A 24,736-nucleotide genomic window follows, 5' to 3' on the forward strand; every position below is an offset into this window, starting at 1 on the left:
CTACAGAAAGATAAATTTCAGATGTGTGGCACTACAGTGAGAGACTAGAAGTTACAGGCTGGGGACCAACTGGCTAAGCAGCATTTCTGCAGAAAAGGTCCTGGGGATTATTACAGTGAATGAGAAGCTGGATATAAGTCAGCAGTGTGCCCTTGTTGCCAAGAAGGCCAATGGCATATTGGGCTATATTAGTAGGAGCATTGCCAGCAGATCAAGGGAACTGATTATTCCCCTCTATTTGGCACTGGTGAGGCCAAACCTCGGTATTGCATCCAGTTTTGGTCCCCCCACTACAGAAGGGATGTGGGCAAATTGGAAAGAGTCCAGCAGAGGGCAATGAAAATGATTAGGGGGCTGAGGCACATGACTTATGAGGAGTGGTTGAGGGAACTGTGGTTATTTAGTCTGCAGAAGAGAAGAGTGAGGAGGGATTTGATAGCAGCCTTCAACAACCTGAAGGGCGGTTCCAAAGAGGATGGAGCTAGGTTGGTCTCAGTGGTGGCAGATGACAGAACAAGAAGCAATGGTCTCAAGTTGCAGTGAGGTAGGTCTAGGTTGGATATTAGGAAACACTATTTCATTAGGAGGGTAGTGAAGCACTGGAATGCGTTACCTAGGGAGGTGGTGGACTCTCCTTCCTTAGAGGTTTTCAAGGTCAGGCTTGACAAAGCCCTGGCTGGAATGATTTAGTTGGGCTTGGTCCTGCTTTGAGCAGGGGACTAGATGACCTCCTGAGGTCTCTTCCAACCCTAATGTTCTGTAATTCTATGATTCTACAGCATCAGGTATTTTTTCCAGGCCCTTTAATCAAATTTAATTTGAAATGGGTTAAATACAGTGAATCATACAATCAGGTACAGTAGTCCTTGGTTTATTCACTTAATAGTAAAATTCACTCAGTCTGCTCCATATTTTCAGTTCTCATTGTGACATAGATTTGTGTATTGACAATGCATAAATGTTATTGCATGTGGAAAGAATAAAGCCGGAAGTTTGGGTTTGAGAGACAATATTTCATGGAGATAAATGTTGGCAAGTGAAACTCTGGCCCCATTAAAATCAGAAAGCTTTGTGATTAACTTCAGTGGGACCAGGATTTCATGCAGAGTACCTTAAAATTCTACCTGTCCTGCAAGTAGTAGGTCTGTTCAAAAGAATTTAGTGATTTAATGGCTTATCCCTTGAGAAAAGAAATGTCTTCCAGGTTTGTGGAATGTTAAAATTCTTGCAATGTATATAGAACTATTCATATATTTCTTAAATCTATTATTTCAGAAAGGCAACACTGCATCAGATAAGTGTGAACATTTTAAGCCTTTTTTTTTGTTTGGTAGTTCTAGGAACTAAAAAATATTTAAGTGAATGTAATATTATGTTCTGAGTCTAAGCAATCCCTACAGTTTCAGAAGGCCTTATCAATGTCAGATAGAAAACAAAGTATTTGAATCCTAACCATAATTAAAATACTTAGCCTAGGCAGTCTGTTACACACATAGATGCTAAAGCAGGATAAGGGCCTAATTAAGGTTATTCATGGAACCTTAAGGTTATTCATGAGGCAGGGAGATTATGAGCATCTGTATAGGCCAATGTTATATGCTGAGAGGTATGTGTTTGTAGTAACTGCCTGCCATAAGGCTGAGCCCTTGTAGTCACACTAAACTAAGTCTCTCTTGAAACCTGGCTCCTCTTTCCTTAGTTCCACTCACCACACAACAACATCCAAAGGAAAAAAAAATCTACACAGAGATTAATGGTGACAAAATAGAATGTTATGGGGTAAGTGCAGAACAACAACTATTGGGAAATGCCCTATGACTCTTGTCCACTCCCTATCCCAGTAAATCATGTTTCTCTTCCCCTTCCCTTAAATCCTCTGCCTCTTGAAAATTTATCCAACCATCTTTAATCAATTGGAAAGGATTCCCTCTAAAGCTTATCCATTTCATCATTGCGTCAGCTGGATAAGGCTATGCTTCTTCCTCCATGTAACCATGAATACACGGTCTCATTCAGAGTTAATTTGCTTTGGTCTAGGTGGATGCATGAACTGAAGTGCATTGAAATACTGTCCACTATCTAATAGCTTGCAACTCAAGTGCATTGTGTTTTTCATTGAGTGAGTTTGTACAGAAATGTAGAGTAAGCAGAGGGTAGACGATATAGGATGCAAACAGAAATATCAGCTCTTCCAGTGGACACAACAAAATAAAAGCTTCAGTGCCTAATGTCTACTAGGGCTATCAGCTTTGAATGACTAAGGGATATTAAAATTGCAGGATACCTCATTGGAATATGGCTATCACCACAGACACCATTTAAAAAATTCAGCATTTGCCATTAGTTACAACACAATAATAGCAGAGTTAATATTGTTATTTAGTATGCTGTATTTTGTACAAAGAACACCCATTAACTGCGTGGTTGATATTGACAGACATTAACTGGCTGAAGAATACTCCTCTAGCACAGTGGTTTGCCCACTAGGGTATGTCTTCACTATAGACATACCACAATTGAATCAGTTAGAAGTTACTTAGTTTGTTTCAGCCTAATCTGAGCGGATACAAGCACACTGCAAGAGAACAATAATGTTCCACTCATACTGTACCCAAATGCAGGGGATGCAAATGTTTTCAAGGACATATCCTATAAGTGATGGTGCAGTTTGCTGTGCACTATTCTATGCTTGCTTCTGCAAGGTATTATGGTAGAATTTGTCTGTCCCATTGGTAATTGTGGAACAACACAGCCCTGGGAGTTGTGGGAAAGCACTGGAGGATCATCAATCAATCAATTGCTGTGCTTGGTTGTTGACCAGAACTTTCACTTGGTTCACTTCCATTTAGCTGAAAGCAGGACAAAAATAATTCGCAGTCTACACTATACCTTTGAGCAAGGTAGCTGCTGCCACAGTGTGTGTCATGAGTAGGATACTGCTCATGCAGGCTGTATATCTGAACAGGGTGCAGGTTAACCAAAATAATCTTAACAAGCTGTATCTCTAGCTAAAGGAAAACTCACATGGTCATACCGAAATGGAGATGTTAAAATATAAATTGATAAACTACAGAAGGATTGAAGCAATACATTCCAAAACTATTAACAGATGTGGAAGTGTTGCCTTTCCTGTCATTGTTGCTGGCTAGCAAAATATAACATTGAAAATGGAATTTTAACAAAATATTAAGTGAAAAAGAGAACAAGATTTCAAAGTTTACTTCTTTGCAACAAAACTGTTTCTCAATAATCTACAAAGCAAGAACTATTCACTGAAGAAATCTACAAATAATTTCAAACAGTAAGTAAAGTCAAGTTTTTTTTGGATGTATCCAAGGACAGTTATGATCAGAGAAGAGTTATGAACTAGCAATCCCGGTCTATTATAAAGATAGCAGAATTCTAATCCAATATAAGAATAGTGGTTTTAGGACATGGGAGAAATACCTTGCTTGAAGAATGACCTGACAAATTTGAGGGGATGAGTTATCTTCAGATAAAACATGATTTACATTAGAAAGTAATTTACATTAGGGCCCATCATTGTAGTAGCGCATAAGCTCTTTGGGGCAAAGACAGAGTTTGGATCTGTCTACAGTTAACAGCAGCGTGTAGAATAGAGACACAGGATGCCCAACTAGCATGGGAATAACAGCAGAATAGATGGTGAGGCACTGCTTAAGTGAGGTACTGACCTATGTGCCTGAACCCTAGGGCTCAGCACCCTACACAAGCTCTCCACATGCCCAAGAAATGCCTCCTGTACCAATACTGTAATTTTTAGCAACATAGTGTCCCACTGCCTCCACCTCCCTGTTGCCAGAGCATTCCATTGCTGTGCGTAGCTACACACATCAGTGAATGTGGCTGCAGCCTACCTTTCCCTGCAGTGTGTAGCTACATGCACCCCACATGCCACCTGCAAGTGCAGGCAAGTATAGACAAGGTCTTTGTTTTACATTGGCACAGTGCCCAGAGCAGTGGAATCCTAGTCCTTGATTATGATCCTAGGTGCTAATGTAATAAAAAAAAATAGATCTCTAATATTGTTTGTATTTTCCCCTTTTCCCTCTGACTACACTTGATCTTTTTCTTGAATCAAGTGCATGTTGACCTCACTGTTTTGTTCACTGTTGTATTACAGAAACACAAAAGTGTGTAAGGTAGTTTATACATAGCTCTCAAACATAAATAAAAACTATTGCACAAAAATGTGAATCATCACTTTTCACTGTAACGCATTAAAGATATTGCAGTAAAACTGTGAGTTCCCCATTTATGGGTAACAGTTTTATGTCAAGTTCTATAAAAACATATTTGCCACAAACAGAAAAAGAAATAATTGTCTATTGACCCACGTATAGGTTGGATTAGAGAAAAAGGAAAGATGATACCACATATTATGCAGAGAGGGATAACAGTTCTCACCTACAACAAAAAACTCAATCGTTTAAAAAGTTGATAAATATTTTTAAAGTTAAAATGCAGTCAACTTTGTCTTAATAGAAAAAAAAAACAAAAAACATTTGACTCTATGAAAAATTTCCTATGCATTCCAAGTATGTAATTCACATCACCACAGTGGAAATGGAGGTGAAATTCAAAGTTGATCTACAGCTAACACATCAGTTGTTCTTCATTTCAGTGGTCAACACTGCTTATTATTTTAATGATGGGAGACTTTGGCAGAGGATAGAAATTTAAAGGGGTCAGAAAAATTATGATAGTGAATGAAGGATCACTTCTCTGTGCATAAGAGTTTTCCAGGTGTGTTATTTCAGATAATGCCTACAAAAACAGCTGTTATAACAGAAGATCAGACTAGGAAAAAGTAGTACATAAAATGAAACGGGGGTGGGAAAGGCAAGCAGTGGTAGCGATGATCAGTTTATTGGCACCAGAAAAACTAAAGAATCTCTACATATGGCAATGAAATAATCACAAACATTATATTTATACCTGGTGGGTCCAAACCGAAAGTCGCAATTCAAACAGTCTAAAATATTAAACAGTTTCAGTCTAGGATTTGTAGTTTACCAATGTCTCTGTAAAAGGTTAAACTCCTGGACTTGGGACAGTTTGGGTCCAGAGTTGATTTTTCTGCCTCAGACCCTCCTAGAGTTCTTGTGTGAGAGAGATGTTTTTCCTCATTTAGAAGATTAGCAGGCAAGAAGAGGCGATTGAGGGTAATAATAGTTGTCTCTCTCACACACACTCAACCAATGTGGCTATTAGTACAGAGAAGTCACAGAATGTTAATGAAGAGTCAACATTCCAAGACTAAAAGTTTGAGTAAATGGGTATTTATAGAGGAGACTTTGACATCAAGGAATAAGGTGGGCACGTTCCCCTATGCTCATCACCCTTCTCCCCCCCCCCCTTTTTTTTTTTAATAAACACAAAGTTTTCTTTGAGAGAGGAATGGAGAGGAAACCTGACATGACAAATGTTAGTATTCCCTGCTTATTCTTAACTCCATAGGGGAGTTAGCATCTATAGTTGTGAAATTTATGTAAAAACCTAAATACAATCCAAAATACTCTAGCCAGTCATCTTTGGAATGAAAAGACAATAATTTAAGAATAAAAAAAAAAATGTACCTGTACAATAAATACAGTCAGGAAACAAAGAAGAGTACTTTCCATTGAAACTACAGAGGTGTTTTGATAGGTAAAATGTAATTTCTCCAAAATAGGAAAGTAGACATGATATCAGGATTCACAAAGCTACTCTCACAGGAAGAGTCAGATTCTGAATGAGCACAGGTAATTAGAGCATGTCTGATACATAGCAAGAACTGAATGCGACAACACCATACCAAGGTATCGGTTCACTAATAACCTAGAAGAAAGAATTTGACTTATTGTATTACCAGTATGACTTCTGGTAACAACTGGGTTTTTCATTGGAGGTCTATAAATACAATTCATACCTAAGCTTGTGAGATCTGAGGAGACCTCAGCCCAAGGATGTATGAATTCATGGGAAAAAGCAGTGTATTATGAGCCGATGCAGAAAGAGCCCTACTTTAATCAGGGAATGTGAAAGGTTGTTGCCATATATATGGTTTGAATGTGTTCTATTTTATTTTAATTGAGTTGGATGAGAACATCAGCATGATATACTGTGGTATTTTTAACCAATAATTTGGTTAGCATAAGAGTCACATAATTACATCATCCCATGCAACATTTAAAACAAAACAGTAACTTAGTATACCTATGGGGTAATTTTTCAGCACAAAACTAAGCTACAGTTTAAACAGTGACCAATAGAACATCTCTTGTACAATGGTCTTGTGCTATATTTTCTTAGTTTTTAATTTCTAGTGTTAAAGTGTTTGAATTGAAAGATTCTTGCCATGCTATTCATGAGCATTCAAACTGTGAACTCAGCAAGATGTATGAGCCCCCATGTCCTACCCAGAAGTTGAAATGTTCAGTACTACACATTTGAAATTCTTACAATGGCTTGAGACACCATTAGAGGGTGCTTTCATGAAGTCAATATGTTTGTTCTAAAGCAATTCAAATAATGAACGATAGTAAGAAATTCAGGCTAGCAGCAAGCCCCTTTCCAGGTTTCATTTCATTTATTTGAGCCAGGCGCACATTGGTCTTAAGTAGAATGTATACATACCTGGATTCTAACCACTTTAACTGTTAACTATACTAGCTAGAGGACCTTATTACTACGTCTTCTTCTGATTAATAGGTTGACATCCAAGTAGTTAAGGGCCTTCCAGATCAGCAGCAAACTTACATGCTGCTATCTGTGTTAAAACTGAGAATGTATGCACATTGGAGATTTCTCATAAACCTCTTTGGAAACAATATTTGAAAATTCAGTTGGCTGTCACTGCATGGTTTATTTTACATACCGTAATACATCTTAAAATATATAAGTTGCTAAAGAGTTAATGAGCAAATGAAGAAGTAATGTGTGTGCGCACACACAAACAAAAGGACACGTTGGAGTATGTTTTAATAAGCAGTTAAGGGTTTGAATGAAAAAAACTGCTATTTTTGGGTTGAAAGGGTTGTAATGGTGTTTTATGATGGCATGTGCCATATATACATGTATTATGTAAAGCTTATTTATTTCTATGCAGTGTTAAGAAATAAAGAGTTATAGTCATTAATTATCTGGTTTCACTTCAATTTGCTTTCTATTGAAAAATCTCATGCTGTTTTATTGTACTTAATAAAATCTAACCCATTAAGCAATGTGATAGAATCTGAACATACATATACTAAATCCAGCCCCCTTAGGTTCCAAAACCAATTTATATGTAGATGATATCCATTTTAGTGTAATATAGTTTGCAGTTTCAAGAAGTGTTCAGTTTGTACTTGCTCCTCTCAAAAGGCCACTAACAAGTTCCAATTCTTTCTTCACGGTACAGTCTATTTAAAAAGATAAATATTGAAGCTTCTTGGAGAAAACTTCATTTAATGTACAAAGTAAGCAGTCCTATAATTCATTAAAAAGCCTAGCAATCTGAAAGATTCCTGGTAGGTTTGGATTTGTTCTCAAAGTTCATTGGCAGCATTACTGGTCGGATTAATTAATTAGTTAGATACCATTATTTTGATTAATATGAACTTTACTTATGAAAAGCAGAAGACATTGCAGTAAGTAAATTCTAAGGCTCCTAGCAGCAAATTAGTCATTTATTTAAAAAAAAAAAAAAAAAAAAAATGATTGCAAAATTGTATCATGTCTTACAATCTAAAAATAAACAATGCCCTGGAGATACTATGTAAATGGTAGGAAAAAACATTTTGATCAACTGTCCATGGCAATTTTATCATTTTCTGGCCTTGCAAATCTGATCTCTTCCCAGGGAAAATTCATTAACTTCACCCATGACTCCTGGAAATCGCATCCCTCCGACCACCGAAGACATTTCCTTACAACCAAAGTTTGGAGAAGGGGGCTCCCAAGCAATACTGATTATCTGCATTACCGAGAGAGAGAGAGAGACTGACTCTCACTGACCTATTCAAAACAGATTGAGACCAGAGGGGCCAATAACGTCAATGTTTCTCCTGTCTCAAATAGCACACTGGCAAAGGAAGCTCACAAACTACCCCTCTGCCATCAGAAGTAGTGTGACAATGTTAAGTGAAAGAAAAAAATATATTACATCTTTATTTCCAATATTATATATAAAATGGTTCTAGGAATGTTAAGCAAGTATAAATGAAAAAACACCTGAAATATTACATGTTTTAAAATCACTTTGCTCAATATATTGAAGAGGTCACCTTGCAAAGTTTTAAAATGCTTATGAAAATCTTGCAATCTAAAATAACCTTCCTCAGACATGGATATAGAGATCTTGCCTCATGTTATATATGGCCCACTAGTCAATATTAAACTTTTTTTTTTTCTTAAAAAGGCATTAGCCTAGGTCTAGAATATATTCAGCATAGGTGTAATGTTAACATGATGGCAAAACATAGGTTCCCGAACTGTGGCCAATTGGACACCAGAGGTTTACCAAAAGTTGATGATCACATGGTGCCATCTCTCCTCTTTGCTTCCAGCTGCCAAACGTTATTTAAAGAAACCAAAGGCAATTTTTCCTTCCACTAGTATTACTGCTTCATATGTACCGTTTTTGTAGTGCCAATGCAAAATATGTGACGGTAAAGTGGGAGGGGAGATGATTCACAAGACAATCACTTTATAAAGACATGCTCCTCTGGAAGCTTTCAAGAACCCCTGGCCTAGGACCATTCTAATCCTGACATCCCCTAATGATGCCTTTAGGATCTTCCTATAATTTTAGGTGGTAATGAGAAAAAAAGACCTCTCATTTCCCCTCAGATATCAGTAAAGATAAATAGTAAAACATTTAATCTGGCTAACTGAATAAACATATGTTCAATTAAATTAAACCCTGTACAGCAAGTTATAGAGTCAATGGGTACTGAAAACCTTAACCACCTTCTAATAAAATTTAAGATTTGATGTATTACACACACACTTTAAACACAGAAAGTAATGTAAAAGTAGTACAAAAATTAAAACATAAGTAGGTCACCTATAGACTTGATTTCTGTATAATACAAAGTAGCATTGAGATCTTAATATGAAAACCATTTACAGATGCTTTTGACACAGGGATAACTATTAAAAGCCAGTATTTGCACATATCACTCAATACTCAAGTTACCACTATAGTTTGATGAGAACCTTATATTCTTAAAATAATTTGAAAGAGAATATTTTACTGATTTTTTTCTGTGTGTCACACAAGTAAGTTTGGAAAGAAATTAACAGATAAAAATCTGTCATTTTACACACTCACAGCCCTCTTCCCCCCAAAAAATATTTCCATCAATAATAGAAATTTGAAGATAGTCAAAGAAAGAAAGAGGCTGCTGGAGAATTTAAGAGTTTGTTTTAAGGATGTTTACTTTGTATATTTTGACATGTTAATTTGTGTTTTAACAGTTATAAAGCTTTAATTTTTTGAATCTCAACATCTATCATTAAATAATTGTCTGACTCCCCTTAACTACTTGCAGCTGTGCAAATTTAAATTAATACAAAAATCTTCAAAATAAATATCAAGTGAGCTGTAGCTCACAAAAGCTTATGCTCAAATAAATTGGTTAGTCTTTAAGGTGCCACAAGTACTCCTTTTCTTTTTGCGAATATTATCCATTGAAATTATAACAAAAATGTAAAATTTGAATGTTGTCAAGCCTAAATACAAGCTACATAGAGTGAATTGGTAATTAGCACTCTTCTTCACTGGTAGTTGTACAGTATCATTTGACAGAAGTTGATTAGTTAATAACAATCAATGTAACTCAGAGCGGTGTGTAAACACCTACTTCTCTTCTAGTTACTTCCTTTTAAACAGCAATTACTGACTTCAATAAGGGAATCCACTAAATATTATGTGACATACCGGTAATATATGAAAGTTCTAGAAGGTATGTCAAACATCCAGAGAATTTGATCCAGTCTACCCAGCAACAGATAACAATACAGATATCAGCTTGAGTAAACTGCTATAGCTCCACTGAAGTCAATGAATATGTGATCCAAGTTTCTCAACTATTATATTGAATGTGTATAAAAAGCTTTCAAATTAAACTAATATAGACTGAATTTTGCTCACTTTATGCAAGCAAAGCCACCCATTTGTCCTGATTCTATTCTTGTAGATGTTTTATGCCATTAAATGGACTTTAACATGACTACTTGATGAATAAAGGAACCAGAATTTGATCCACAAAATATATTTTGATTAATCTCTAGTAGTTAATTGAACAAATACTCCTCTGGTTTTCCCTGGTGTGCCCTAATCTATTTTCTTCCAATTGAAAAGGGGAGGGTGGGGCTAGTAAAAAGACTAGGGTGAACTAGATTGCACATAATAAATTTCAACAAGTTAATGGAGTTCAAATTCTGCCCTTGGATCTGCTTGTGTTGATCCCCCAATGACTTCGTAGGATGGCATATTAAAGGACAGAATTTGGCCCTGTGTTTTTGTTACACACCCATACAAATCCATTTATTTTTCACATGCATCTCTCATTATCCACTTGTCCCTGTGACCAATGTGTATATTTTCATTGGGAGCTCTGTGTGCTACAGAATCAGACCCTCTGAGTGACAGTAAATCTGGGTATTGTGTGTATGCTCCTATTCCAAACAGTTATGAAAAGAAACAAAACAAAAAAAAGTGTTTGGGAAATTGTGCAAACAGAATGTAAAACAAATTAACATCTAAACTCCTTCCACTATGCTGCAGAAAAATTGACTCCGCCAAGATGATTAAAAAAAAACTGAAGGAAAGGACTTGCAACCCCAGTGCAGAGCTCACTCACTGAGATCCTCGTGCATATGCTTTTTCTGTAGTTTTATTATGCCATACTGGACTAGGGAAGCTGTCACAGGATTCCCTAGATCTGTAAACTTCTGCTCAGTGGTTGACTGCATTCCAAGTTTGGCCTGGGCCTTCTGACATTTTTCTACCAGGCAACGCATAGGAAATAAAGGCTTTTAAAGATTCTGAAATGGCAGTTTTTGATTTTAGAAACTGAACTACTACAAATGTTTCATATGAAAGGCTAGAAATATTGCACCCTCACCTCAGATTGGCAATAATTCTGAAAGTTTTTTGTTGTGAAAATGTAGAGACATCTGATAGTTCCCAATTCAAAGCAGATTAAAAAGACCAGTGGGAGTTCACTAGTCAAAGCATTCACAGAATGATCCCATCTAAACTGCAGATACACAGCAACTGACATAGTCTAAACTGTAACATTGCCACATACAGCTGAACATTTGTCGAGTTCCACCATGTGCAGGGTGGCTCATTCTCCACAATGAGTAAAGTGATTCCTATGTAATGTGGTTTTCGATCATTCGGATCAAAGATGCCATGAAAATGTTATAAATTCTCTCTGTGTTATGAATAAGACAAGATGGGTAAGGCAATATCTTTTATTGGACCAATTTCTGTCAGCGAAAGAGACTCTTTCCCGCTCCTCAGAGCTTTTCTTCAGGTCAGGGAAAGGTAATTACAGCTATATACAAAATGGAACAGACTTAAGCATAAGGAGTTAATATATGTTGCAAGAAACCATTCAAAATGAAGTGGGCAATTAACACCTCTGCAGTCATAGGTCAAAGAAGAATTATTGTATTACAAATGGTTATAATGAGAGAAAACATTTATGAAGGAATATCTGGTCTCATAAAAATCATCCTCAAACCTCTCACCACACAAAGGGCAAGTTTTCTCCAGGACACAGTCTACTTACTTCAGAAATTCTGGAACATCAACAACCTTCCTCAGACTACCATGTTTTCCACAATGGATGTCACCATGCTATACACCAGCTTCCCTCATCATGATGGCATTGCTGCCTGCCTCAAAATTTCTACAAGACCAGGGACAGCCCTCATATCCATTCCAAACACATCACCAAAACTCATCCATTTCATCCTTACCCGTAACAATTTTACATTCAACAAGACAGACTTTGAGAACACCCAATGGGTACTAGGATGGCTCTCCGATATCCTAACCTCTTCATGGCCATTTCAAGGAAGAATTTCTGGAAAAAGTGTTCAACAAAACCAATGCTACACATTGATATTTTCATCCACTGGACAGACCTAAGCTCCTTCACAGATTTCCACCACAAATTCAAAGCCCACCACCCCTCCATCAAATTATCTATAGCATTTCCTGGACACCATGATCAGCTACATCAATGGAACCCTAAGACAACTATATACACAAGAAACAAATGGATCAACATGCTTACCTTCATAGGTCCTGCAATGACTCTATACACACCAAGAAATTTACCATCTACAGACAGGCACTCCTAACACAGAATACGCTCAGAGGAGAAAGTCTAGAATACACACTTTAACACTTAAAACTGACTTCATCAGACTCCATCAGAGAAGTTGATCATATTATGATATGGGGCTATAGGTCACGCTAATTCTCTGAGAAAACATGCTTCAATATATAAAAAAATACTTACTTCTCACACTGGACTCTATATGGGTTATACAACAATTACAACTTGTGCCTGAGGGGATCATATCCTGAAAGAAATCCTGCAGAAATCACCTCTTCTGGACCTCAAACTACCCCACCCCCCACAACCTTGCCAAGCTTAACAGATGTAGGCTTCCCATAGATCAGGGCACACAAACTCAAGATGGCACCAGACTGTGTCAGAAAGAAAGAGATGCAATACAAAGCCATATCGCCCCTGCTATGATCATCAATACTTTCCACAAAACACATTTCAAGATTGCTGGGTCCCATACATGCATATCACAACATTTGGTGACCTCATCCAGTGCATCAAATGCCCAGACAACAATTATGTGGGTGAAACCAGACAATCGCTACATTTTCAAATGAACTCAAAGAAAAATGATAAAGACACAAGGAAAAAAACCAAACAAACCTTATCACCCATGGATAAACACATTTCACAAAAGAATCACTCCCTATCTGTCCTGTCAATCCTTACCCTCAAAGGAAACCTGCATAATAGTTTCAAAGACTAGTCTGGGAGCTTCAGTTCAGAATTTTGCTAGACACCAAAAACCCTGGACTCAGTAGTAATAATCTTGTCTCTTTCATCAACAGAAGTTGATCCAATAAAGAATATTACCTCACCCATCTTGTCTCTTTCAAATGAAAGGCTCTTTGCTTGTCAAACAAGACACCTCATGAACCACAAATCATGAAACCAGAACCAATAGTTCAATGGTAATTGCAATCTAACCATACATTATTAAAAAATTTAAACAATAAATAATCCCCTGTGCAACGGGTTCCCCCACCTGCAACTGGTGTACCACTGAGCCCTCTGACCCACCCGCCCAGGCTCCATCTCACACTGTGCTGTTGTGACAAGCTGCAGACATGTTCCCAGGTTTACACTTCCACCAGCATGCATAAACGGGTAGGGACGCACCCAAATGTGGTTATGTGCATGCTCTCTGACCAGCCAGTGCATGTGAACCAACAATAGAGAGCCTACAGCCAAAATAACCCCCAGATTTCCAGACTAGGACCCCAGAGTGGTACCGTCCTGCCCTGGTCCAAATCCAAACCAATATGAATTTATTATCCAGTTCACTCCTTCCCCCCACCCCCACTGTGGACAGGAATATGCAACAGCCTCTCTGAGCTAAGATTCCCACACATTTTGCTCCAAACTCACTGGTGTAGATTAAAACATAAAATAAATGAATTAACTACAAAAGATAGATTAAGTGATAGCAAACAGATCAAAGCAGATTACCTAGCAAATAAACAAAACCACAACCTAAGCTTAATATACTAGATAGATAAGGTGAGAATTTGCTGTTCATATCCAAACTGATGGTACAGGCAGACTTGTAGATTCTTAAGGCACAAGCTGCATTAGCTTTACATCTTGGGTTTCCCAGGTCTTCATACACAGTCTAGAAATCCCTTTAGCCAGGGTCCAACACTTCCCCCTATTCAGTCTTTTTTCCTCAGATGTTTCCAGGAGTCTTCTTGTGTGCGGAGTGAAGAACATGATGTGACAACCTGCCTTACATAGCTTTAGCATATATCGGGAACATTTAGTTTCAAAACTTGGTTCCCAGACCGTTTTTTGGAAAAATACTGACATCCCAAGATGGAGTCCAGAGACATGTGGTCTGGTCACATGATCTTGCAGTGTTATAGCAGCCATTGCTTACAGGCTGGCCAACAGGATCACAGGAAGTTTATGCTATTCCACAGTCCATTGTCTTTACTGATGGGCCACCAGCCCTGTCTGGGTTCTTCATTATTGTATCTGAAAGGCTGGCTGTGGGTGTTTTCCAGAGTAAGCCCATTTGAAATACAGATCCCTAGTCAATATTCATAACTTCAGATACAAAAATGATACATGCATACAAATAGAATAATCATATTCAGCAGATCATAACTTTTCCAATGACACCTCACATGACTTATTTTGTATAAAATGCATCATCATTATGCCATAATCATATTACAATAATATTAGTCTGATGAATATGCGGTGCATTGTCACACACTCCATAAGCTGCAGTTGATCCAGAAGACCAAAAAGATCTATCCTTCTGAACAGCCTAATCATGGAGATAATTTTGCATCAGTTTTGATTTCAAAAGCGGCCTATGTTGTTCCTCATTTAAAAACAAACAAAATCACAAAACCTTCATTTGAATGTAAACCCATTAAAATTGCATGCAAACACTTATATTTTGTGTATGTATATATGCACAGAGGATAAAATAAGTAGTTTGTACATTAGATTTGTAGATCCCAGATCCTGGAGCCAGTTCAATTCCATCCTGGTCTCTGGCATATTTTAGAACACCGTCAGATCTACTAGGAATCACCAGACCACAATACAACCTCTTCCCCACCCCACCTAGTGCCTGCATCCCCCTTCTCTTCAGAAAAGGCTACCTGAAGATTCAGCCTTCAGATGCCTAATAAGGATGACAGACTGATGGATAGGGGACTTGTGTAGGCTAAGAGTTAGTCTTTATCTTACAATCCTGAACCATAGTTGAAGCTATAAGTTCAAATGGGAAAAAAGATGAATTTTTAACAGTGAGGATAATTAATCATTGAAAAAGATGAGCAAAGGATTTGGTAAATTTTCCATCACTTGGAGTCAGTCTTGGAATGAACATTTCAACTTTGGAAAATATGCATGGGTTCAACCACAAATATTGGGCTAGATGCAGGAATTTCTGGGTGCAATTTTAACTGCAGTTAAAAATATTTCCCCTAAAGGAAGTTTATAAACTGGGTTGTATATATTTGGCAGCTTCAGGTGACAGTATTAATGCAGATTTGATTTCCCTTTGTATGAGTTGATGCCCTTTGAGGCTCCCTGAATTTCCAGGTTTAAATGAACCCAAAATATCTAACAAATTTAGCGAGAAATTCCAATAGCACTGAGTCCTAGCTGTCATATAAAGCGATCTAACACAGCTTCATCTGAAACAGCTCAAAATTACCCAAAGGTTTGAGAGTTTTGGAAGAACTTTGGGCAATCAGGTCCTCATTTCAGCTGAATAATGCTATCCCAAAATCCAGACTAAGTAGTATTACGTGGCAAGCTATGGTTGTTATTGCCGACAAATCTTAGTTTAAAAGAAACACAAACAAAATGCAAGAAGGTATGAGGCAAGACAAACAAGTCCTAGCATATTTTCTGCTTCGCTTTTGTATAGGTTATTGATCAAATGTGTTTTATATAAATAACAGGCAATATAGCTTTACTTGTGCAATTGAATCATACATAATTCCCAGTATGATATAAGATCAGGTATCAGTAACAGGAGACTGCCAAGCAGCTACATTCTCCACTAACAAATCCATCCACCATGATCAATTCAATTACTTTTCTAACAGAGGAATCGATTCCTGCCAGAATAGATATGTCAAAGTGCTCTATAGAAAAACTAAGGGTAATGGAGAAAGGTCCAATCTAGGTATTCAAAATAAAAATGAATGTACAGTAAAGATGAATGGGGACTTAGGGAAACTCAAAAGGAGGTGAGAAATCATTCTTAAAGTAGACCATCAAAGAAAGCCAAATCTATGGAGCAGCAACAACATATACTCATGCCATCCTTTCCCCCAACACTGCTCTTATAATCAAAAGAGCGACTGACCAACCAGCAAGGGGGACTCTTGAGAAGCTGCAGGAAGAAAACAGCTGCTTAGGGCATGTGTTTACTTATACAGAGGCAGCTGGAATTCGCTGGGGCCCCCTTTACCTCCACATAGTACAAATCTGTCAGCATCAGATTTCTCCCTACTATCAAAGCCTAGTCTGGCAGAGTAATGTTCCCACATATAGTATAAGGGTTCTATATGCTGCCCCATCACCCTAATATCTGACCATCTTTGCTATAAAAATCAAAACAATAGCAACGTTTCTAAGACCTCGTCTACACTATGAAATTAGGTTGAATTTATAGAAGTCGATTTTGTACAAAGTGTTTTTATACAGTTGACTGTGTGTCCCCCCCCCACACACAAATGCTCTAAGTGCATGTAGTCTGTGGAGTGTGTCCACAGTACCAAGGCAACCATCTACTTCCGGAGCGTTGCACTGTGGGGAGCTATCCCACAGTTCCCGCAGTCTCCGCTGCCCATTTGAATTCTGGGTAGAAATCCCAATGCCTGATGGGGCTAAAACTTTGTCGTGGGTGGTTCTGGGTACATATCGTCAGGCCCCCCTTCCCTCCCTCTGTGAAAGCAACGGCAGACAATTGTTTTGCTCCTTTTTTCCTGGGTTACCCATGCAGATGCCATACCACGGCAAGCATGGAGCCCGCTCAGCTAATCGTCACCGTATGTCTCTTGGGTGCTGGCAGATGCGGTACGACATTGCTACACAGCAGCGACTTATTGCCTTTTAGCAGCAGACAGTGCAGTATGACTGGTAGCCATCGTTGACATAGTCCAGGGTGCTCTTTTAACCAGCCTCAATGAGATCAGGGGTGCCTGGGCAAACATGGGAGTGACTCAGCCAGGTCATTACCTTTTTAAGTTTCGTCTCATAGTGACACAGTCCTGCCGGCAGTCCTACTGAACCGTTTTTTAATGAGCAGCCAGGAGACGATGGCCAGCAGTCATATTGCACCGTCTTCTGCCGAGCACCCAGGAGATGACGATGGCTAGCGGTTATACTGCACAGTCTGCTGCCAGCAAGATGTATAAAGGTAGATTAAATGGATCAAAACAAGAAATAGACTAGATTTGTTTTGTATTCATTTTCTCCTCTCTTCCTCCGTGAAACAAGAAGAAAGCCAAGGAAAGTGTGGGGGCCCTTACTGAATGAGGGAGACAACCTAGTGACAGAGGATGTGGAAAAAGCTAATGTACTCAATGCTTTTTTTGCCTCTGTCTTCACGAACAAGGTCAGCTCCCCCCACCACCTGGCTGGTATCAGGGAAGATCCCTGCTAGCCAAACGCAAACAGCTCAGCGCCAATGCCCTCCCCCCGCCCCCTCCACAGCATGGCTAACTGCGGGGAGGATTTCTTTTCAGCCACAGGCAAACAGCCCAGTAGGAATGGGCACCTCTGAATGTCCCCTTAATTAAATTCCCCTACTTCAACCAGGTTATTGTGAACAATATCACTCTCCTGAGGGTAACACAGAGATAAAGAACAGATGTTGCTTGAATGCCAGCAAACACCGGGACCAAACGCTGCCAGGCTTTGCCATGCAATAATACCAGATTACTTGCTACTAGCATGGCGTGGTAAAGTGTCCTACCATGGAGGACGGAATAAGGCTGCTCTCCCCAGAAACCTTCTGCAAAGTCTTTTAGAGTATCTCCAGGAGAGCTTCATGGAGATCTCACTGGAGGATTTCTGCTCCATCCCCAGACACGTTAACAGACTTTTTCAGTAGCAGTACTGGCCACGAATGCATCCCAAGTCCTCAGGGCTACTTAATCATTAAAAAAATGCTTGCTTTTATAAAATGTATTATATTTATAAAGGAACACTCTCACCAGAGGTCCCTTCTCTGGCTTTGTTGGGTTGGGAGGGTATTTCAGACAGGGTAACAAAAAGATCCCGGTTGTCGGGGAGAACGGTGTGCTGTGGGCTCTCCCCAAGCTCATCCTGCTCCTCCTCCTCCTCATCTTCCCCATCTGCAAAATCCTCAGCCATGGCGGAGAGTACTCCATCATTGGACAGGGTGGGGTAGTGGTGGCGCCCCCCCCAGAATTGCATGCAGCTCAGCGTAGAAGTGGCATGTCTGGGGCTCTGTCCTGGAGCGTCCATTTGATTCTTTGGTTTTCTGGTATGCTTATCTGAGCTGCTTAAGTTTCTTGCAGAAGTGTGTTGCGTCACTGATGTATCCTCTGTCCCTCATGGCCTCTCAGATTTTTTGAAATGTTTTGGCATTTTGTCATTTGGAGTGTAGTTCTGATAGCACGGATTCCTCTCCCCATACAACGATCAGATCCAGTACCTCCTGTTCGGTCCATGCTGGAGCTCTTTTTTGATTCTGGGACTGCATGGTCACCTGTTCTGATGAGCTTACCTGGCCAAACAGGAAATGAGATTCAAAAGTTTTCTGGGCTTTTCCTGTACACCTGGCCAGTGCATCTGAGTTCAGAGTGCTGTCCAGAGCAGTCACAATGGTGCACTGTGGGATAGCTCCCGGAGGCCAATACCTTCGAATTGCGTCCTAATTCAAAACGGCAATGACAATTTCAGTGCCAATCCCCTCGTTGGGGAGGAGTACAGAAATCAGTTTTAAGAGCCCTTTATGTCGAAAAAAATGGCTTCGTTGTGCGATCGGGTGCAGGATTAATTCAGATTTAGCAGTGTTAAATCCGACAAACTTGAAGTGTAGACCAGGCCTATTAGACTTCATGGAGTCTCTGGCCCTTTCAATTTCCTGATTAAAAACTCTGCCAGGGATAGAGATTGGGGTTTTATTTTATTAATTTACTTTTTAAAGGTTGATTTGTTTCAGGGCTTATGTTTTGATTGGGTGGGACTTATTCAGTGGAAGGGGGTGTCAGTGGCATCTCAGAGTTAAGCTGCTGTGGAGTAATTGGATGACTGAAAACAATCAATCAATTTTCCATGTCTAAGAGCCAATTGATATTTGTGGAAATGTGAATACAGTGTTGCAATTGGTTCCATAGTTGCAGCTCTGCATTAGAGTCAAACTACCACAAATCTGGAGGCAAAACCTTTTGAAAGTATATTATTCTTTGCAGAGCTGGCTGAAAAATTGAAAGGTACAAGCGTTTTTCCATTTATTATTTTTCATCCCTTTTCTCCAACCAGACCACCTGCACTAACAAGTTTATATACCCTATCAAAAGCTGGGCTCTTTTAATCATGGTGATATTTCATTTAGATTCTAGGTTATAGAGATTCCACAGCTCAGGACTCACAAGTGTAGTATTTGGGTGACTAGATCCTTAGCAATATTACTGCAGTAAATGACCATGTTTAGATGAGAAGGAAAATTTGATTCTATACACATTTGAGGAGAAAAATGGGCAAAAAGTTATCTTAATGTTTATTTTACTTTTCTCTGTGGAAACAGAAGACGTTGTTTCCAAGTATTGTTCTCATTACATATTCTAAACAGTAATGGGTATACTTAATTGAATTGAATTGCATTACATTTAATTACAGTCAATTACAATACTAGTTAACAACATGCTGCTATACAATTCTCCACATATTCTCGGTCCTTAGTACATTCAGAAGTTGATATGCAGGTGTCAAGGTTCCTCCCCCACTCTGAACTCTAGGGTACAGATGTGGGGACCTGCATGAAAAACCTCCTAAGCTTATCTTTACCAGCTTAGGTCAAAACTTCCCCAAGGTACAAAATATTACCCCCGTTATCCTTGGAATGGCCGCTACCACCACCAAACTAATACTGGTTACTGGGGAAGAGCTGTTTGGACGCGTCCTTCCCCCCAAAATACTTCCCAAAACCTTGCACCCCACTTCCTGGACAAGGTTTGGTAAAAAGCCTCACCAATTTGCCGAGGTGACTACAGACCCAGACCCTTGGATCTTAAGAACAATGAACAATCCTCCCAACACTTGCACCCCCCCCTTTCCTGGGAAATGTTGGATAAAAAGCCTCACCAATTTGCATAGGTGACCACAAACCCAAACCCTTGGATCTGAGAACAATGAAAAAGCATTCAGTGTTTTACAAGAAGACTTTTAATAGAAATAGAAGTAAATAGAAATAAAGAAATCCCCCCTGTAAAATCAGGATGGTATATATCTTACAGGGTAATTAGATTCAAAAACATAGAGAACCCCTCTAGGCAAAACCTTAAGTTACAAAAAAGATACACAGACAGAAATAGTTATTCTATTCAGCACAATTCTTTTCTCAGCCATTTAAAGAAATCATAATCTAACACATACCTAGCTAGATTACTTACTAAAAGTTCTAAGACTCCATTCCTGTTCTGTCCCCGGCCAAGACGACTACAGACAGACAGACCCTTTGTTACTCTCCCTCCTCCCAGCTTTTGAAAGTATCTTGTCTCCTCATTGGTCATTTTGGTCAGGTGCCAGCGAGGTTACCTTTAGCTTCTTAACCCTTTACAGGTGAGAGGAGCTTTCCCCTGGCCAGGAGGGATTTCAAAGGGGTTTACCCTTCCCTTTATATTTATGACAGCAGGAAAGAATGTAGTTTATTAGAACTGGAATCTATACCCCACCGCACCCTTACTCACACTGGATAATACATTTTGCTATGTATAGTTCAACTGAGATCCATAGGGTTACCTGTAAAGTACTACTCAGTATAATTAGGAAGGGTATCAGACCTTTTGTGTTCGGGTCAGACCATTTGAAGGTTCATAACTGAGTGCCACACACTGGGGTGACCAGATGTCCTGACATTATTAGGAGCTTTGTCTTATATAGAAGCCTATGACCCCCCCAAGCCTGGTACTGATTTTTCACACTTGCTATGTGTTCACCCTACCCTACACTGGCATTCTGTTCTTTCTAAGCACCTGAATTCAAGAGATCTTATGCACTCACACTTCCTTTGACCTCATTGGGAGTGGAGGTTGTTCAGCACTCCTGAGGATCAGACTAAGATTATTGATTAATGATTTTTTTTAGAAAAGTGAATTCCTTTAAATACCATTGGTGTACGACATCACTGTCATAATACTTTTAGTCATTATAATGTAATGTATAATGTAATCCCAATCATGTAATGTAGTCTGTCATTTTACAATTGTGTATATTGAGTAAAACACTTTGGAATATTAAGTTCCATAACTTAGATGTTGCTTTGAAGTGATGTTACTAAGAGAAGTTTAGTTTTCATTGAGCTCAGAATACATTCCTTGGGATTGTATCAGTGGGTGTTTGTTTTGTTTTTGTCATTATCTAATGGAAGGCTCTCTCTTTTATCACAACCATTCATGGGCCAGATTCTGATCTCACTTATACTAGTGAAAATCCATATTTTAGATCCCAACATACCAAGTTGGAATTGAGGCCCCTTTGTGCAAGACACTACACAAACATAGTAGGAAACCGTCCTCATCCTATAAAGCTTACAGTCTAAACAGACCAAACAGAGACTAGTCAAACAATAAATGGGAAACTAGCAAAAGTATGGAACTCCAACATAAAACACTGTTCTCTGCTCCCCAAAAAACCAACACCTTTTGACAGGCACTTTCCCATTTCCCCTTATATACTGGGTTTGATTTTTTTGTTTTGAAAGATAATCAGAGATACAAAGCTTTCTTCATTACTATAATTGCTCCCAGCCTATAAGGTCTGTTTCAAGACATTCTACTTGGACCTGTATTAGCTAGTGCTAACTCCTGTAACATTCTGGCAGACTTTAACCACAAAGCAACAGAGTGTCAGTATGTTTATTCAGTATTCTATGCTTTTTATTATTTGTAAAAGTGAATGTGGGATATTTGCATTCAGACTCTATAGCAGTTTTAATAAAACTTCTGCTAAGACTGTGTTGTGGCAGATGGCTGCTTGTGTAAGTGCAATCACCTCTGTCTTCCAGCAATTAGCTAGGACAACTTTTCTCTAAAAATTCTATTGTCAATAGACAGTCATCAAAATACATACTGACAATTCACTTGTTCAGGCACCCACAATAAGTGTCATTCTTTCTGTCAAGCTCCCTAACTCATAGGAACAAAGATACATAACATAAAATATTTACAATCACTCAAAACTCCTCAGAGTTTATATAAGAAAATGCACAGTGGATACCAATGGTAGAGGATACCAAAATAATTCAAGCATTGACTTTACTAGTTATGCAGACAGCTATGTTTTTACCTAAATATTCACATCCTCATTAGATTTGGGGTGACTTAACAGATTTTCTGTACAAGGAAATTCCACAAGCGGAGAGACAAGCAGAAACAAGATTGGGTACCAGAAAGAAAGTTCCAGTATAAGAAAAATCTATAGTTAGAGGAAAAATACTTTGGGCCACAATCTGGCCCACACTGTGACTCATTTTAGCTGCTCCTGCAGCACAAAAGGGCCTTAAATCTTTCCTCAAACATCTAAGGATTTCATTGATATGGAGAAAATAGGAAGGTGGAATGGAACTAGCATAGTCAGTTCTATGCCACTTATCTTTCAGCCCCACCCTGATTCAGATTAGGAAACAGGATTGGCAGGTAGGAGGCCCTGTGATCTGGCAATCTTCGTGTGTGTAGAGGTATGTGTCACTTGGGAGCTATTTCAAACCAGTGTAGGTTGGGAGCTTTCCTATGGCACAAGTTATAGATGTGTCAGCTCACCAAGGATAAGGTGAGAGTTCAGCCTTCTCTCTTTTTTTTCCCCCCATCTCTTAGGCAATTATTGTCCACATTCAACTGTCATTACTGAAGGTACAAGTGCTGACTGCCCAGCTTGAAAGATAGGATAACTCCTGTATCTTAGTTTTTAAAGCTGCCACCCATCACCATGGTATCTGAGAGTCTTCCATGTAAAATCAATAGCAAATACAAAGAACCTAGCAGTCATCATGGAGCAGCTGTCACATTTCCCTTTTCCTGATGAACCACAATTATACATTTGGCTTCCAAAGCTATTTTCCTCCAAGCCCTTGCTAAAGGAAAAAAAAACAAACAAAAAAAAACAGTATGCCCATGTCTGTGCATTTCTCAGCCAGTTATCAGGCAGCGATGGTCCTGTGCCACAAAAACCTAGGAATTGGGGGTAGTGGTGGTTTGTTTGGGAACGGTCCTGGTTGGTGAAGGGAACAGAACACAGTTGTAAGAGATTTACAATAGTTAATTACAGCATTTTTTCTCCTTTGGGGGATTACAAATGCTATATAGTCTGTCCCTTTTACCTGCCCTTTCCTAGCACTGAGACATGCTGTACAAGCAGGCATGGGGTGGGGGAGGGCAATAGGATTCCATCTGGCAGTCAGATAATGTGGCATCCCTTTCCTGTTGCCTGAAGGTTTGCGTTTGTGGTGCTTTGCTGAAAACCAGCTTCCTACTTCCCCCTTTAAAGGTCAATCTTGATCTTTTCAGCACCCTGGCATCATGAACCTTTGCAATGTTTCCCACATTTGTATTCAGCAATCTGCTCTTGGGAGGTCTAACCAACCCTTATGGAATGAGAGAACAGTAAGTTTTTTGGTTCACACATTCATGTCCACTTGTGGTGGGCAAAGCACTGGGATACGACTGTCATCTATGGCTCCTGCACAGTTCAGAAACCTCACCCTCTGAAAGCCAGCTATTATTTCTGGAACTTTTCTGATAGCAACTACCGGTGGGTAAATCATAGTGTTAGTTACTGATAAATTACAATGCCTACAGCGGCCTTTCCAACTCCAGAGGGGTTTGAGGCAGCCCTATAGATCTCCGTTGCAGCCTGCTTCCACAGAGCAACAGCAACCTGCTTCTCAGCCTGAATCAAGTGTTCTGGAGTTGGAGGGTTGGTGCAAGCTCCTCACGCAGCTCCATGAAGGTCTGTTTCCTCAGTTCTGAGGCCACTGCAAGTCATCCCAGGTTTCCAGAGTGATGTGATCCTACCGCGCTCTGCTGGTTCTCCTGCACCAGAAGTGACAGTCAACAAAGGGGACACTGTGGCAATACCAGCCTTCAACATATCTGTAGTGTGACCTGAAGGAATTGCCCTTGATCCTCAAGATCAACAGTCTTTAAGGCATCAGAAAGTGCTGTACAAATTTCATCTAGCATCTCACCGAATGTCCACTCTACTGCGTAACTGTTTGTCCCACAACAAAGAGCAGGAGCAGAAATCGATTGTCATCATCATCAGACCATTCCTCTATATCTTCCACCCAGTTTTGCAGGGAACAACGGGGGAGAGGGGGGCTGATGAACTGCCATTTGCAAATGTGTGAAGGTAGGGGACAGTACCAACATCATACAATAAAGTAATTGCTATAGCATCCCCCTGTGATACCACCCCAAAATGGTAGAGCTATTATGTACCCACAGCAAAGTCTGGACACATGTATATGAATGTAAACAGCATTATATCCATGTCCAGCACAGCATATGTGGATTCCTGGGCACGAGTATGGGAGACACACAGGAGCATTACAGAGTTTACTACTCAGATATGCATGCAAATGTAGACAGCCTTCATATGACCCAATCACCACTAGAGAAGAATAGCATCATGTTGAGAACATGTGATCACACACA

This window comes from Lepidochelys olivacea (genome assembly GCF_965140295.1).
Source record: "Lepidochelys olivacea isolate rLepOli2 genome assembly, chromosome: 3".
Taxonomy (NCBI): Eukaryota; Metazoa; Chordata; order Testudines; family Cheloniidae; genus Lepidochelys; species Lepidochelys olivacea.